Here is a 17,898-nt window from a genome sequence, read left to right as displayed (position 1 = left end):
TAACTCATCTGCCACTGTTGTTTTCCTCTCTTCATGAATAAATAGCACAGAGCAGCCACTAATCAGCTTTAGAGCCCTTATAACTGCCCCATCTTTCCCTGAGATCTCGCTAGCCCTATCCCAATCCTCTAGCAATCAGATACTCATTGGCTCAACAGCTTAACAGCTCAAGTGGCCTTTCTTATGTGCCTCTGAACTGCATTTACTCCCCTCTCAAAAATAAACTGCCAGACCCTTCTCTTCTCCAACAGCCCCCAACCCCAGACAACCTAATTTGATAAGGTGACTGCATGACAGAAAGCAGATGAGATTGCAAAACACTGAGAGGGAAAAAAGGCTCTTATGGAACAAGGTAGAGCTGAGAATGCATCTTCTCACCAGCTCCAGCTGGAATTGAGCGAGAAGAGAGACAGAGACACAGAGAAACAAAGAAATTGCCCTGAATGAGCTCCCAAACTTCCCAGTCAGATAAATCCTCCTCCTCCTCCTCCGAGGAGAGAGAGACAGGCAAGGAGAGGCTTCCTCTGGTAAAGAACCTCAAGAAGATGCATGAGGAGGTATGAAGAAGTCAGGAAGTATTCCCTGCTACTAGAAGGATAAACCAGTTTTTCTTTACAGGATTATCTTTGAATCGTAATTTGTTTAAAAAAAGTCAATTCCTAATAAACAAACCATAGTATAACAGCTCACTAGATAATACTATCTTTGAATGGCTAATGCTGAGTACAGAGTGCCCTGGGAATGAATCGATCCCACCTTCAACACATGTGAACACTCTCAAGACACTAGGATATGACTTAGGAAGGTCTGTTTGCTATCTTGCAGTAGCACTGGGAGAAACTGGCTTCTTTAAGAAAGAGTTTTAAACCCAATAGGAAATAAAGGCCAAGCTATTGAGTCGCAATAATATTCCTAGCATACATCATGCACGATGGAATTTTTTCTACGTGCTGAGTTCATTCTCCCTTTCTGTAGAATTTGGTTTGGCCAGACAGTTGATTCTCTAAGGCACATCTGGCTATGTCATTAAAAGTTATTCCTGAATGTTTTGGCTATTGCCAAAGCGGTCTGCTGGTTTACAAAAAAAGAAAAGAAAAGAAAAAAAAAAAACCCAGAGTGCCATCTTGGGAAATATTACTCTTGCAGACTGTTGTTTACCATCCAACTCAGTCATCCAGACAAAACTATTTTTTCTGCATCTCTTAAAATCCTTTAAGAGAAAATGCAGTGAAGGGTTTATGTTTTTATTCATATTTAAGGTTAGTCACTGTAAAGTGTGTGACCTGTCTTGGGAGTATTGTCCTATTTGTTTTCTTCCTTATTAACAATACACTGATCAGAGGTGTCAAAATGCTCTTAAGTGCAGAGGTTCTTCCAACAGATTTCCATCTTTGGAAAAATAGAAAACATCTACCAAGGGCCTCTCCCTTCAAATTCCTAGTAGAAAAGGGGACGTAAGTGGAAACCCTAGATGTTCCTTTCATTTGCTGATGTTGGACTTTTGGGGTGTTCAAGTTGGCAAGAAAGTATTCCAGTATGTGACTCATCCCCAGGTAACAGATAGAAACAGTGGAAACACTGTCCTTTTATTCTTACTCTAAATATATAACCCTCCTATTGGTGACAATTTATTTTCAAAATTATTTAAAAACCACATACTGATCTTTCACAAACTTAAAAGCTACTATTTTAACACTGCTGATATGCCAGACACTCTTCCAAACACCTACCTGATATTACTCATTTCATTATCCCAGCAACTCCATGAAATGGGTTATATTTTTGTCTTCATTTTATAGATGTGGAACCAAGGCACAGAAAGGTTATGTAACTTGCCCTAGCAAGCTGTAGAACTGGAATGGAGATTAGGCAGTCTTTATCAAAGCCTGTGCTCTTATTCATGAAATTCTACTGCCTCTGTGTTCACCTTCTTTATTTACATCTGAGAGGAAGCTGAACAACTTGATGGAAGAGGGAAGGAAGAGAAAATCCTTTCTAAGCCCCCATTTCCTTTCTCTTCTTTAGCACTCGCTTGGAGGTCTGATTTGACATGAGAAGGCTCGCACTGTTTTCTCTTTTTTCTTTTTAAAGTAGGCTCCATGCTGGGCATGGAGCATGGGGTTCCAACTCACAATGGTGAGATCAAGACCTGAGCTGAGATCAAGAGTCAGATGCTCAACCAACTGAGCCACCCAGGTGCCCCAGTCTCCTCTTATTTTCTAACGTCATACAAATAATGTTTTAGTGGATTCACTTGCAACTTAGAGAACTATCTCTGACAGTCTATCTAGGTAAACAAACCCACCAAAACAAAATAAAAAAACTTTGGTTTTAGTTCAACCAATTGCACTTATAATTACCTCATTTTCTTCATTCTAAAATGCAGGGCATGTTCACAAACCACATAAGTGCACAAAGAGAAAACCAAATAAAACCAAGAGAAAGGAAATTCCCAACAAATGAGCCATCCTGTCTCGTGTCTATTCCTATCCATTGTTACCATTCTTGTTCAAGCCATAAGCACTGCTCACCTGAACCAATTCAATAAACTCCTAACTGGTCTCCTGGCTTTTACTCTTGCTTTCCCTTCGATAATATCAATCCCAACCTTAACAGCTTCCCACTGCAGTCTGAACACCTCCGATCTTTTCAAGATCCTTCAATTCAGGTTTCCGGCTACTTCTGCAGTTAACAACTACTCTCTTATTAACAGCTCCTTCTATTAACAACTTGTCAGCCTCACTGAGCTTCTTGCAGTTTTTTTTTTTTTTCTTACAGTTTTTAAAATATATTGTTTCTGTATTCCTGAGGCTCTTTGTACTTGCTACTTCCCCTTCTATTAACTGCAGGTAAGACTGACTCTTATAATCATTTAAGTTTTAAATGTCACTTCCTTAAAGAGGTTTTTCCTCACTTCCACTTTCAATGAAATTTTTTTGTTCTATTCTCTTTATCACTGTTCTTATTCTTTGAAATTACCAGTTTGTTATCAAGAGCTTATTTAGGTCACTGTCTAAATCTGTCTTTTTCCTAATCAACTAAGTACCTAGTGCACATATCACGTTATCTGTCACAGAGCATCCACCACCAGATGGCACCAAAGCACAGCAGGGATTAAGGTGGATTTGGATCACAAAACAGACCTTTGGACTCCAGGTACATCATGGTTAAATTTCCTTAACCTGGTAACATTACCAACCAGCGTTTTAATTTTTGGACTATGCCCCTCCCCATATACATTACACTGAGGTTTAATTGTATTGTGTTCTGTTCTCATTCCATACTCTGGAAGAAGGTTGATAAATGAGAGAAAACACTTTTCATGAACTGGATAAATTCTGGTTCTAAAGACCACAACTCAAAAGTTTTAGTGATGTAGCACCTATATCAAAATAAATGACTATTCTAATAGTTAAAGGTATACTTAAACCTATTTTGGATGTAATGACTAAATCCCCGATCCCTTGAGTTGTTCAGTGAGAGATCAGATGCTCAGTTGCCCTGATGTGGTGTAAGAGATTGAAACTGCCAGAAGGAGGATGGGTTCGATGACACCAGAGATTTCCAGTCTTGAGAATCTGTGCATCTAAAATCCAATATAAATGTTTAAAAATATATAAAAGTTCTTTAAAAACAGTTTAGGAACAATTGGTATTATTCTTCAGGGGAATGACAATTCTCCTTTAGGGCCATAACATAGTCAAAAGTGCTTAGATATTAGAATCAGAATGATCTGAATTAAAACCCAAATTGTGCCCGTTTCTAGCTATGTGCCCTCAGACAAGATATTTTACCTGTTTCCTTATCTCTAAATGGACCCAATTACTGAGCTATCATTATGTCTCTCTTAGGCTAAAACCATTAATTACATTTTGTTTTAAAAAGATAGTCCATTCCACTATTAAGGTATACAATAAATTAAAAAAACCAACAAATGATCGATTACTACCACCAATGTAAACAACAAAAGCCCAGAATTTCTCTTTTGCTTATTCCAAAAACAAAGATGGTTTCTGAGTCATTTTTTAAATGGCAAATAATGTAGGAAGATTGAAGCTAGAGATTTTTTTTTTTACTTATTAAATCTATTTTAAAAGTAGAAATAGTTTGGAAACTATTTTCCCCTGTTCCAGTAGCAGCTGGGCACAAATGCTCTTTTCCTTTGGTTTTCCATCCTCTGGATAATTAAGAAACAGGAGGATTTAGTGCAAGAGAACATAGAAAAAAATTTCTGTATCAACAGGAGTGCTACAGAGGCAAAAAGACCTTTACTTTTATTAGCTTCAGCAGCTTAGTAGAATTAAAAAGATCACCTGTGGCTCATACAGTGAGAGGTAATATCCAGCAGCTGAAAGACAAGTTGCAGGGGCTTTGACAATAAACCAGCCTAAAGCCAGAAGCTACCGAGGCTTAAGCTCTGAAAATGACAGTGACAATAAGCTAAGATTCAGGGAGGTTTATTCCAATATTCTGACCAAGATCCGTATATAAAGTAAACTTGAGAATAATATGAAATATATTTAATTCTTTTACTAAAATTTATCTCCACATGTGACAGGGCACTGGACTTAGAGGTCAGATGACTAGATTATCATTGCAACCTTATTTCTCACTTGTGGTCCTAGAGTCACTGGCTCTACAAATCCGTACGATCTGGGTCCCAATCTCCTTATCTGTGAAACTGGAAGGTTGAAGCAAATGATCACTCAACTCTCAAATTCCACTCACTTAAATTCTCTGATTTAAATTCTTAAATTTTCTGATTCCATACAAGTTTATTCATTTCTTCAGTAAGTCAATCAGTCATTATTGAAAAATTCATCCATCATCAATGCGTTGGCACTTAGATACAATTTATTCAACCGCAAATTTGTAATGAGTTCTGACTACATGTCAGGTCCTATTCTTCGCTCTAAAGACAGAGTACTGTAAAAAAAGAAGACAGAAGTTTGTACCTGCTACTCTAAACTCCATAGCCTTTTACCCGTATTTTCATTATTTGTTTAAAAAGTAAGTATTATATTGTTGTCAAAATAAAACTTTTTAAAAATAGGATTATCTTTTTTTGGGGTAGGGGGGCTGGTATCATCCACAAATAACTTTTCTGTTGTCCCACTGCTTAAGTATTTCAATGTTGGTCTCCAAATAACTTGGTTCATAATATGCCTACCAAAATCTATATCTATATCTATATCTATATCTATATCTATATCTATATCTATCTATATCTATCTCCAGGACAATTTCATAGTTACTCAAAATCCAATTACTTTTAAATGGGTTTAACTCTCTCCCATATATTTTGCATTATAATGTCTAGGGTTTTTTCTTTTTTAATTCTGTGTTGTTTATTACGTTCTGTTCCTGCAACTTAATTAATGCCTGTTATTCACATCTGATACTATTTCACTGTTTTCCTTTCCATTATTCTAATATTCTTTGTTTTCATGGTTGTAGAGTTACATTTTCATCTCATACAAATGCATGATGATACTTCTAAGATCTCTAAGAAGATCTCTAATTTTTTCTCCAGCTGATTTTAGTATTACGCATATTTTTGCAATTTGGGCACTTTTTAATTTTTTTTAAATTTTTAGAATGATAAAACTTATAAATACTTACATTTCCTGATAAATAGCTACTATCTAGTATCTGTCAATGTCAGCAATTATAGATTAAGAGGTTGGTTTTTTCTCTATCATTTGATGTTTGTGCCCTTGTCATTAGGATCATACAAAAACCTCATCTAGCTGAAGCTGGAGAGAAAGAACCTAACTTTCTATGTGTATCATTGATTAATCCATCAATAAAACAGCAGAAAAGTAGGTAAATAGATAGATGATAGATAATAGTAACATGAATGCTATGAGCTATTACTTGGATTACTAGAATCTCCATGAAATCTTTCTTGACAAAATGTTCCCAAACCGTATCCTTAATGTCACGATAAGTACACCTTTCTTTAGTGAATTCACTGCAACTGTCTCACTGGTTGATCTAAATGACTGCTCAGCTCCTTTGGTTTCTTTAATAACCTTTCCTTTGGAACAAGGGTGAACTGAACTTGGCTAGTCATTTCTCTTGATGGTCCACCAGGATTATATAATTTACATTGAAAAGATCAACAAATGAACACTCTCAGGATTAAAGTAGGGTTAATTTTCAATAACAAGTTAACCCAAATTTAAAATGGCCCAGTTTAATAGACATTTATTTCTTGCTATCTTACTGGTCCTGGCTGGGCCAGTGAAAGGGTATGGTTGTTCATGGACCCAAGCAGGCTGAGATTGTCATTTCTACATCAGGTTCTCATGGTCACCCTTATAATGACTTTGTTTTATAGCAGATGAACGAATGGCAGTGAGATGAACAGAGTGAAACTTGAATAGTGAGTTAGGCAGTGTTAGAACCAACTTACTGTAATGGTTTCCAACGCTAATGGTTAGAAAGTTTGTAATCTGTTGTGAGATTCCATTTTTAACCTTAGAAAAGCATTTAGAGGATTGTCTAATTGGCATACTATTTTCTAAGTTTTTACATCAAAGAATCTTGCATTCTTTCCCATTTATTTTTCTAAATGATATTTCTAGCACCAAGGCACGATTTTAGTAAATGATCTGCTCTCTAAAACAGGCTCCATTTCTTTTTAATAATCTAAAATTGTTGCAAATAACAACAAAATAGATGTACTAAAAAAACATGCCATCATCCTAGCATGAGTATCTCTCCAAGCTATAAAAGAAGTATAATTGATGCAATTTGCTTCTGAAAATTGAGTTAGGGACTGGTTGGCATCCAACTATACAACTTACGGACATTTATTCTTCAGAGAGAATTTAAATTATGTAGCAGATTAAGCAAGGTCCATATAGCTCACATAGCAGTCAGTTTGGTCTTAGGCTTGGTACAAGTGTTCTTCCCTTTTAATTGTTTCTTTATCGTATTGTAATTCCATATTTGAGCCCATGGCTTCTAACCCCTGTATTCTTGGATAAGGATCAAATTATACTTCAGCCCAGATCTCTTCTTCTGAATGCCAGACCTGAATTTCCATTAACCTACTTAGCACATCCCCTTAGATATCTCAAAACCACTTTGGATTCATCATGCCTAAATTGAAGTCATGATCTTTCCCCCAAATCTGGCCCCAGTAAATGGGACCATTATCCGTCAAAATACATAGGCAGAGACTTAGAAAATATGTATTATGTCCCCAACTCTATCACCCATATATATCTCTTAGCAAATCCATTGATTTAACTAAACATTTTTTTCTCTATGTCCTTCTCTCATACTCCAATGCCACTAGGCTTGTCCAGCTGAATATACGGTTATTGCATTCTGCCTCAAGACCAAAATCCTTAGACATGGACTCAGACATCTCAATCTTAGCTCATTCTTTTTGCTTCCACGTTTCTGCCTCACTGACCTTCTTCCAGTTCCTGCAATATACAAGCTCCCTTGATTTTCAGGGGCCTGTGTACACTCTTCCCTGTCAGAAGACTCTCTCTTTGACCGGTTAACACCCCTTTGTCATTCGGCTCTCACGTCACATGTCTCTTCCTTGAGAATTACCTGGCCACATCCCATGCCCCATCTCACAGCAGCCTACAATTCCCTTCCTAGAATTTACATAGCAGAGTTTGTAGCGATGAGGAATAGTATTATCTTGGCTTATTTACCAGCATACACCTACACTGTAGCACTACCTACTCTGTGTTTCCAGCCCACAGTAAGTAGTGAATAAGCATCTGTTTTAACAATGAATGCATAAACAGCCTAGCAAATGCACTGCACCTTTGGGCTTGGGTGTACTCTTCTTGGTCTTCTAGCACAGCTCCTGGGAAGCCTCAGTCAAAGGGACAGGAAGACTGCCAATGTGACCCCAGGTACTACTAACTCACAAATAAGCAAAATGTTTAAAATGCAATTTTGTAAACATGTCTTTCTTGATCCTCAGTCAGTTCAAACAATTATATTTTTTTCAAATTTTAGAAGTAACACTGGCGGGGCACCTGGGTGGCTCAGTTGGTTAAGCGACTGCCTCCGGCTCAGGTCATGATCCTGGAGTCCCGGGATCGAGTCCCGCATCGGGCTCCCTGCTCGGCGGGGAGTCTGCTTCTCCCTCTGACCCTCCCCCTCTCATGCTCTCTCTCTCTCATTCTCTCTCTCAAATAAATAAATAAAATCTTTAAAAAAAAAAAGAAGAAGTAACACTGGCAATCTGGAAGCTTGAGACTAGCCAAAGATTGCGAAGTTCGAAATTGTGGAATTGGCTCTAGAAATCAGACCTTTGACTCTTTCTACAAGGTTATTTCTCAGCTGTTTTCTGTGCTGTTTTCTAAGTGATGAGCTAACAACCCAGAGACCAGTGGTTGACTCCCTATTCTCACTTATGTTTCAGGTGGGCAGCCTAGGCTATCTCAACTAGCATATCCCTACCTCCCACCTGCCCTCTCCTCTACTTCCTGCTTCCCTCCTCTATGTGGCATCGCCACTCAGCAAACTATTCCTACTATTAATATCAGCTCATGCTTATCAATACTTTAAACACTTCTTTCCTGTTTTCGGTAGTTCAGCTAATTCTCATCCCAACCCTCAACAAATTCAGCTGCATATACTCAAGAGACATGAAATCAATTACTTGAAACCATTGTATTTTAGGAGTTACTTCAAGTGCAGTTTCACCTGAGATGAATGGCCAGTCAGCGCCGGTGGGAGCTGTAGGAGACTTTAATATACTCACTCAGGGTGCCATCAGTTTTGGAGAAATTCAGACATAATAGTAATAGCAATTATAATTTATTAAAACCTCTTATGCATAGCTGTATTAGGTACATTAATTGTATCCTTTTTAGTGATCTTACTACTTAAATATTACGTTTTAAAGATGAGGAATTTGAGATATAGAATAGTTAAATGACCAAGATGACCAAATTAGAAAGTCGTTAGACTAGGCGCGCCTGGGTGGCTCAGTTGTTAGGAATCTGCCTTCGGCTCAGGTCATGATCTCAGGGTCCTGGGACCGAGCCCGCATCGGGCTCCCTGCTCAGCTGGAAGCCTGCTTCCCCCTCTCCCACTCCCCCTGCTTGTGTTCCCTCTCTCGCTCTGTCTCTGTCAAATAAATAAATAAAATCTTTCAAAAAAAAAAAAGTTGTTAGACCCAAGATTCGAAGTCTGCTTTTTTCCACACCCCAGTACTTGAAGAAGTATCTAGTGCCAGTGATTAGACAATGCCAGACAAATGCCAGCTATCAGAATTCATTTAAAATATAACAACTGGAACAATAGACAGTAATAGAAAGTGAAGAAAAATGACAAAAATACCGGTATGAGAGAAAAGACCCCAAATGAAGAGGGATTTAAAAAGTAATAGTTTTTACTGTTATTTTTCTTATTTCAGTAATAATACTGGTTTGTCGTGGATAATTTATAAATTACAGATAATTTAAAACACATAAAAATACACAATTCCACAACCCAGAGATAGCAGTACACTGTTCAAAGCTTAGTATACCTTTCCAATTTTCATACACGTACTTCCTGTGCTTTTTGTTTATAAAAACTTGATTAAAATACAGGCACTGATGTCATATACGGTTGTATGGAACATTCACTGCACAACAGTACCCTACCAAGGGAGCAAGTGGGAGCTAAAATCCAGTTTGCAGCTCCCTTGCCACTAGGAGCCCATCATGGGACTACATTCACCCATAGGGAAAGTTGCAGTTTTTAATTAGCCCAAAGACATAGTCTGCTCTCCATACTGAATATGCACAAAGCTGTATTGCCCAGAGGACACATTGTTTTCTTGTTAACACAAAAGATGCTTCTGGACTAGCAGTGACTCTGTGTCTGCTTTCTTTATTTACCAGAGAAAGAATTTTGTATGCCAGCATCCCCTGGTATAACACGCCCTGATAAAAATGAATCTTATGGGGCGCCTGGATGGCTCAGTCGGTTAAGCGTCTGCCTTCGGCTCAGGTCATGATCCCAGGGTCCTGGGATCGAGCCCCACATTGGGCTCCCTGCTCAGTGGAGAGTCTGCTTTCCCTCTCCCCCTGCTCACGCACTTGTGCGTGCTCTTTCTCTCTCTCTCTCAAATAAATAAATAAAATCTTAAAAAAAAAATGAATCTTATTATGGTAGTACATTGTTACAGAAGCTTACCTGATTCAATTATTTCCTGTTTTTATATATTTTTATTAACTTATTTTTTATATTTTTGGTAGCACTCATACAGGGTTTTAAAAAAAGCTTCTCATATTGAGTGAAAAACAACACAGATGTAAGAAAAATTCAGTATCAGTTTCTATTACACCCTCTTATTTATTTTCTAGCATTTTAATATTAATTATTCCTGTCTCCTTAGAGGAAAATTTGACTCCACACTGGACCTACAGGATATCTGGTGTTCAAACATGGTGCTCGTTCTTGAAGGAAAGCCTCAGAGAATACCAGATTCCTGTCTACTAGCCCCTATGAACTGCTGGTCCTCTGGATTTCATCTACTATGTGCTGGTGTTTGCTACTTGGAACTTGAGCTGGTGTAGAAGATTCTGGGGAGATCTTGGCATCTTTAGTATTTTTCAGTTGCTCTGTGATTTTGACCAATCCTGAAATGTCTCAACATTTTTTATTCTTCCTGGGGTAAACATGAAATTAGGAGCTATAGATGCCTTTCGAGTGCTCTTTTCCCTGCTAGACTTTCTGTCAGCATTTTTGATTTTGAGCAATCCATTTAATCTCTTCTCCACATTGCTGCCCTTGGTGATGGCGATAGTAGAGATGAAGTTTTTCCTTGGGGGACAGGCCTGGCACACGATGCCTCTAGATTATAAGAGCCTCCAAGCAGCATGGAACCAAGGTCATGTAATCAGTGACCCATCTGTCATTGGGACTTAGCCTTCCAGAGCCTCAATTTGAGTCCAGCAGACCAATTATCTTTGTCCTTCTATCGTGTGCTGCCTTCTATGTGTCCAAAGACATTAAACCTAACCTCTTTGCCTGTTTCTTCTGTACTAACCCGACACACAAGACGGAATTCAGAACAAGCTGCTTCCCAAAGTGCTTTCTGCAGAGAGATGGAAAAGGAGCTCAACAAATGGGTTTCCAGTTCATATGTAGCCACTGCAGGCAGGTCAGATTCTCTCTTCAACCTAAATCATGAAGGCTACATCCCGCAGGGCACAGAAATGCCAGCCATGGAAATATGGTCTTTCTTGCCCATTTCTGCCTGCCACAAAGAGAATACTTCTGGCACACACCACCTTAGTCCTAGTCCCAGAAAGCTTGATCTCACTTCTTTTTACTGAAATTGTGATAAAATCCAGGTTTTACTCACAGCAGAATAACCTGCAGGGCTGGTTCCTTTAACTTTGGGGAAGGTATCTATACCAAATTTTTACACAATGAGCTTAGCATGAATGCCTAAATCACACTCATCATTATACAGCTAATTTTTAGTATAAACTTTTCATTCTTTTTTGCAGAATTTAGTTAAAATGCTAAGTTAGTGCTTCAATAATTCTCTTTGTTGAGTTCTGGGAGTTCCTCTTGTTTAATCTGTCAGGTTGGCCTGGATCTCTTATGTTTCTACCACCTCTTCTTGTCCCAAGATATTCTGCTCAAGAATGACTATTATTTGTGTTACTATTTTCAGATAATTCTCCATTTCTACAGCTGCAATTTATTCAAGATTATGCAATGTATACAAAATATTTATTCATTGTGTTTTTGCAGACATTGGTTTTCTTCATAAATATTGCCTATTCCCAGTCGGAAGAAATGCCTTTCTCTTTCATTTATTGTCCATTCACTTGCCTATAATTTTTGCCTTTCCAAATGTATCTACATTTTATACCTACCAAAAGTTTTCTTATGAGAAATGGATGCTTACACACACACACACACACACACACACACTTAAGAATATTAACAATTTAACAATATTATGCTTTCTTATAGTTTACATTATTTCAGGTTATGACAAAGATTTTGTGTTGAAGAGGGTAGATACTATGCAAAATTTCATAATGATGTGTAACCTGAAGTTCATAGTTGAGTTATCCCCTCCAGAGAAGATTAATTACTCAACAAATAACAAAGATGGCTTAGAATCTAGTTTTAATAGACAGGCTAAACTAAGGAGCCCAGTATCTTCTGTCTTGAAGCTGTGTCAATTTAGAGAGATTTTAATCTTAATCACAGTACCACTTATTAGCACATGATACTGGGTATGTTAATCATTATCAGTTTTCTTATCTATAAAATGGGGATGATAATATTATCTACCTCCACTAGCTTGTTGGAAGGACTGAATGAGGTTATTCATTTAGAGCCTTTAAGACATGGACTTACACACAATGAGAGTTCAATAAATACTGTAAAGTATAGTTGAATTAGAACATAAAATCTGGGTTCTTTCATCTGTTCACTTTGATGCTTTTGACTCTTTCTGATGTTGATTTCCAATTTTTTTAAAGCCTACATTTCTTAAAAATTCCCTTGAAAAAGTGCCTGCTTTTTAAATATGAGTTGAGAAGACATGGAAAAAGCACTGATCCCAGAAAGCCATGATGTTTGGAACCAGTCGCTATCTCCACTGATGTGGAGTGTTATAGAGTTAGTGGTTCAGTGGCTATCTTCAGAAAGTTGTGAAAATTTTGAAGGTAGCTCCCATAATGATCCATGGCCACTGGATCCTTACAATTTTTTCTCTTCTTGTATTGCAGAAGCCCTTCAGAAAGATCAAAGGATGAGAGGTGTGTTGTAGCCCTAGAGATCCAGGGTATGGTCAGGCTTGATGTGAACGTGGAGAATTGGTCTAACACTTATGGATTATGCTGAAGAGGACCTGCCAGTTCACGGACAGTTCTGGAATCCCACTGCACATTTTAACATCAGTTTTTAGCTCTCTGCTCAATGAGAGCAAATGAAACAGGAACATGCTGATGTGCATTAAAAGTCAGGAGATAAGAACTTGCATTTGCCACAAGGAAAGTGATAAAAATCAGTAATAGAGGAAACACATTTCATTTTTCAAATCTGTTAGCGGTGAGGGAAGATGAAAATATCTTTAAAATTACTTTGCATGCCCTTTTAAATGTAATCATCACAAGGCAGTATACCTAATAGGGGACCACATGTTGAGATAGAATACATAAGAGCAAAATGTAGCCTCTTACTAATGAAATAAATTTTGTCTTAAAAGTTCTTTGAATGTCCAAGTCATGGATACTGGTCTTGCATATTTCTCCCCAGTATTGACTGTCTGTTTGGTGAACCAAGAGTGGATTACAAACCAAAGGCCACCTCACATAGGACACCTTGGTTTCTTTCTTTCTTTTTTTTTTTTAAGATTTTATTTATTTATTTATTTGAGAGAGAGAATGAGAGACAGCACGAGAGGGAAGAGGGTCAGAGGGAGAAGCAGACCCCCCTGCTGAGCAGGGAGCCCGATGCGGGACTCGATCCCGGGACTCCAGGATCATGACCTGAGCCGAAGGCAGTCGCTCAACCAACTGAGCCACCCAGGCGCCCAGGACACCTTGGTTTCTAAGAAGGCATAGGTTCTACCTTCTGAAATGATTCTCAAGGGAAAGGGAAAAGTTTCCTGCCCCTGAAACAAGACAGGTTATGTAATGCAGATGACTGTAGAAGAAAATAAGATGCAAGTGAGGAAGAGAAAATGCATTTCAACCTTGCCAGAGTTATTAATATTTGCAAGTAGAGAGCTACAGTTTACATTATTTTCTTTAGCATATACACAGCCACCTGGGATGAGGAGTAACAGCAAGTGTATGCCCAGAGATTAAGTGAAAAGCATCACCTTTAATGAAACCTTTTAAGTCTGCTTTAAAGCTCAATATTTCAGAGGCAGTACTATAGTCAAGGAGGAATTCAAACGTTGTTAATATGCATAAATATACATTGAAGACATTCATCAAAATTCCACTGAGAAACATAGCTTCTAAAATCAGTATTGCCGATACGGTCTCTCATAATTTATTCTCCAACATCTATGTGCATGCTTCAGCAAATTCTTCTAAACCAGGAAATAAAGCAGTTTTGTAAAAGTGAAAATGTTGTGCAAAGATATATTTCTCACTTTTAATGACCTCTTTTAAAGCAATTATATGATGTGGTATTTTTCATACTGGCATGCAAAAAAGAGTAAGGCTTATATATAAAAATGATCTTATTATGCCTTGTCACGAATAAATGGTTTTAACATGCACATAGAAGGATTCTTCTAAGTACTTCCCATTATGTTTTGAATGAAAATTTTACCTGTGAAATTTTTGGTCTCAAAGATAGAACACTCAGAAAAAACTAAGTAGGTCACTACTTCCTATTCTAAAGGCTTTTCTGCCAGTATTTCATTAGAAACATGTGAATGTCTGTGTGTGAGTGTTGTGCATAGATTAGAAGCACTTCTCAAAAACATCCATAATTGTGAAGATGATCTTGTAATTTTCATAAATTTTAGATACAAAATGTTAATATCTTGTCTGATACACTCCAAAATATCACCTTTGTATTTTTATCCAGTGTTGTATTGTTATATTTAACTGTGTTTTAAAAATGAGGCTCTTGAATGCTCTTTAAAAAGAACTATGACCCATTTAAGAATGAAGGCTTCTTGGATCAAAGATTAAACTATAAAACGCTAGGACACCTGAAAACAATAGTGTAGGTGTGCTGGCAATAGTCAGAAAGAAGATGGAGTCAAATACTCTTTGAAAGGTGAAGTGTTCTCTTAAAAATATAAAATTAAGGGCGCCTGGGTGGCTCAGTCGTTAAGCGTCTGCCTTCGGCTCAGGTCATGATCCCAGCGTCCTGGGATCGAGCCCTGCATCAGGCTCCCTGCTCAGCGGGGAGTCTGCTTCTCCCTCTCCCACTCCCCCTGCTTGTGTTCCCTCTCTCACTGTATCTCTCTCTGTCAAATAAATAAAAAAAATCTTAAAATATATATATATATATATATCCCTTCATGGTGACAAAAAGTTACTATGGATTCAGGAAACATACAGGGAACAATATAGACTCAATCTCTGATAATGTGCATTAAGTAGAAACTTCACTAAAGAGAGAAAGGAGCAAGGTTTATCATGAAATGGGCAAGCTGAATATCATTGCCTCTGGCCAAGAAGGACAAAGATCACCAGGTGTTTTAGTACTTGGTGAAGTTAGTTGCCTTGGAGCTAACTATGGATCTCTTCAAGAAAAATAAAAAAAATCGGAGGGTTTTGTCCTGTTCAAGCTCAAAAGGACTACAAGCGGTATCTAGTGGTTCTTATTTGCATTTCCTTCATGATTAATGATGTTGAGCATCTTTTCATGAGCTCATTAGTCATGTGTATGTCTTATCTAGAGAACTGCTGATTTAAATCATTTGCCCATTTTTATTGGGTTATTTGCCTTCTTATTGTTAAATTATGATAATTCTTTATATTTTTAGAAAAATAACAAATGTTGACAAGGATATGAAGAAATTAGAACCTTCCTACATTGCTGTTGGGAGGAAAAGCCATGCTGCCTCTATGCAAAGGACTTCGGCGATTCCTCAAAAAGTTAAACATTGAGTTATATGACTGAGCAATTCCTCTTAGGTACATATCCAAGAAGACTGAAAACACATGTTCACACAAGCACTTGTGCACTAAACATGTGTCTATAAAAACTTGTTCATAGCCGCATTATTGACAACAGCCAAAAAAAAAAAAAAAAATGGAAATAATCCAAATGCCCCTTAAAGGATTAATGGATAAACAAAATATGTTATGTTCATACAATGGAGTATTATTCAAAATAAGAAAAAATGAAGTACTTATAGATAAACCTCAAAGCATTAAGTGAAAGAAACCAGACACAAAAGGTCACTTATTATGATTTCATCCATATGAAATTCCAGAATAGGCAAATACATAAAGTGGTTGTGAGCAAATGGGAGGAACTGGGAGTGGCTGCTAACAGGTAGGAGGTATTTTGCAGGATGGTGATGGAAATGTTCTGGAATTAGTTGATACTTGCACAATGTGATAAATACACTAAAAACCACAGAATTGCACACTTAATGGTGTATTTAATATGAATATATAAATATCTCAACAAAAAAGGCACTAGAGTGGAAAAGATGGCAGAGGAGTAGGGGACCCTATTCTAACTGGTCCCCAGAATTGAGCTGGATATCAACCAGACCACTCTGAACACCCACAAAATCAGTCTGAGATGTAAGATAGATCTGGATCTCTACCAACAGAATATTGCAGGTGGTTGGTTTCCAGGTACAAAGCAGGGAGCCGTGATTCCACCAACAAATATCAGAGGATAAATGGAAGGGGGAGGGAGCCATGGGGATCCTACACCACTGGTGAGAGGTAGCCTCCCGTGCTGGAGACAGGGTACAGACTTGCAGACTGGTAGCGGCAGGGAAAGGACTTTAGGGCAGCCCCCTGGACTGAAACCCTGAGTGGCAGGGCTGTGCGTGCAAACTGGTGGTGGCTGGTGGTTTTAGAAGCACAAAGAGCAGAGATGTGCCCTGACCTGGAGGTGAGAACTGGGAGCACTGCTGAGGGGCGCACAACCCAGGATGCTGCACAGACAGAAACGGAGATAGCGTGGCCTGGAGAGCTCACTGAAAAACAGACTGCAATCTCTCTGCTCTGAGGCAAAAGGTTGGAAACGATCTCTTCTGCTCTGACTCTTGGAAGAGACGCGGAAAGCCACCAGGGAAAGCCGCCAGAGAACCAAAGCCCCCCAAAACCGGTTTTCGCTGAGCCCAACCCCCGCCACAGGGGGCAAGGCAACTCTGCCCAAACAGGGTTGCCTGAGTAACAGCGCAGCAGGCCCCTCCCCCAGAAGACAGGCTGAGAGAACAAGAGGCCAGCAACCCTAAGGTCCCTATAAAACAGGTGCATCTTGCTTGGGTTGTGGTCAATAATTTGGACTCTGTACATTCCCTCAACCACCCCTCAACAGAATGACTAGGAGGAGGACCCCCAAAATAGGAAAGACTCAGAGACTGTGACTTCTGCCACAGATTTACAATTGGTTACAGATATAACCAAGATGTCAGAGATGGAATTCAGAGTAGCAATTGTGAAGACAACAGCTAGAATGGAGAAATGGATTAATGGCAAGATAGAGTCTCTAAGGGCAGATATGAAGCTGAATTGGCAGAACTTAAAAATGCTATCAATGAGGGCGCCTGGGTGGCTCAGTTGGTTAAGCCACTGCCTTCGGCTCAGGTCATGATCCTGGAGTCCCAGGATCGAGTCCCGCATCAGGATCCCTGCTCGGCAGGGAGTCTGCTTCTCCCTCTGACCCTCCCCCCTCTCATGCTCTCTGTCTCTCATTCTCTCTCTCAAATAAATAAATAAAATCTTTAAAAAAAAATGCTATCAATGAGATCCAATCTAATCTAGATAATCTAACAGCTAGGGTAACCAAAGCAGAAGAACAAATTTGTGATCTAGAAGACAAATTAATAGAGAAGAAGGAAAAAAAGCCAGGGAAAAACAACTCAAAATCCATGAAAACAGAATCAGAGAAATAAGTGACACCATGAAACCTTCCAATGTCAGAATTATTGGGATCCCTGAGGGGGTGGAGAGAGAGAGAGGACTACAAGATATATTTGAGAAAATCATAGCTGAGAACTTACCTAATCTGGGGAATGAAACAAACATTCACATCCTAGAGGCAGAGAGAACCCCCCCAAGATCAAGGAAAACAGGCCAACACCCCGGCATGTAATAGTAAAACTCGCAAATCTTAGAACCAAGGAAACCATCTTAGGGGCAGTTAGGGGGAAGACATTCCTTACGTACAGAGGGAGGAACATCAGAATAATGTCAGATCTATCCACAGAGACCTGGCGAGCCAGAAAGGCCT

Source organism: Mirounga leonina, unplaced genomic scaffold (genome assembly GCF_011800145.1).
Source record: "Mirounga leonina isolate KUSES-001 unplaced genomic scaffold, KU_Mleo_1.0 Mir_168, whole genome shotgun sequence".
NCBI classification, from domain to species: Eukaryota; Metazoa; Chordata; class Mammalia; order Carnivora; family Phocidae; genus Mirounga; species Mirounga leonina.
Note: the sequence above shows the minus strand (reverse complement) of the source record.